This window comes from Otolemur garnettii, unplaced genomic scaffold, assembly GCF_000181295.1.
Source record: "Otolemur garnettii isolate 467f Iridium unplaced genomic scaffold, OtoGar3 scaffold00022, whole genome shotgun sequence".
NCBI classification, from domain to species: domain Eukaryota; kingdom Metazoa; phylum Chordata; class Mammalia; order Primates; family Galagidae; genus Otolemur; species Otolemur garnettii.
Genome location: NW_003852417.1, coordinates 19748583 through 19749897, shown reverse-complemented (window position 1 = coordinate 19749897; position 1315 = coordinate 19748583).

Here is a 1315-nt window from a genome sequence, read left to right as displayed (position 1 = left end):
GATGGGAAGGGCTGTTCCCTCTTATTTTGTTGACATCTCATGTTGCTACATGAAATAGACATGCCTGTAGTTCCAGCTACTAGGGAGGCTGATGTCGGAGGATCGCTTGACCCCAGGAGTTTGTGGTCGCAGTGAGCTAGGTTAACACCACTGAGCTCTAACCCCAACAACAGTGTGAGACCATGCCCCCCACCCCGAAAAAAAGTAGTATCTATCAGAAGAAGCCAAATTACAAACCATAGTAAAGTATTTGGATTTTAGTCTAACAGAATGAGCCAATAAAGAGTGTTAAGCATTGGAATGACATAAACTGATCTATATTTTGAAAAGACCTCCTAAGAACAACCAAAAAGTAAAAAGAAAAAGGAAAGACCTTCTTGCTGCTAGAGGGGGTTGTAGAAAAGCAAGAATGAAAGCAGAAAAGACAAAGTAGAAGGCTGCTGACTAGTAGCGGGGGCAAAGGACAATGGTGCGTAGGACGCTAATGAAAACCATGAAGGTGATGAGAGGGGTGGTCAGACTAATAAAATCTAAAGTTACGGCTGACAGGAATTGCCAAATGGATTGGTTGTGAAGAATAAGGAAAAGAGATGGGTGAAGCATGACTCTTAGCGCCTGAGTAAATAAGTGCATGGTGGGGCAGCACCCCTAGCTCAGTGGTAGGGCGCCAGCCACATACACCCAGGCTGGTGGGTTCAAACCCAGCCGGGCCAGCTATAACAATAACAACTGCAACCAAAATAAATAGCCGGGCATTGTGGCAGGCACCTGTCGTCCCTGCTACTTGGGAGGCTGAGGCAAAAGAATGGCTTGAGCCCAAAAGAGGTTGCTATGAGCTGTGACCCCCACAGCAAGGGCGACTTGGTGAGTCTCAAAAAAAATAAATAAATAAATAAGTGCATGGTAGTCCTTGTAGCTAAATTGGGGGAACAGCTGTGAGTGGAGTGGAGATGAAGAGTTCGGTTTTGGGCAGCTAAGTTTGAGATACTATACATCCAAGTAGAGCTGTTCAGTAGGAAGCTGGAAGAGCCAACTCTTGGAGAAAAGATCACAGCTTGAGATAAAATTTTGGTTTTTAGGGTTTTTTAATTTTCAAATTTTATATTATTATAGATGCATAATAGTCATACATATTTACCGAGTACCTATAATATTTTGATAAGAGCATCCAATGTATCATGATCAAATCAGGGTAATTGGGATTTCCATCATCTCAAGCATTTATCCTTTCTGTTTATTAGGAACATTCTTATTCCATTCTTTTAGTTACTTTGAAATATACAACCTCATTGATGGCAAACATAATGTTTAGCTC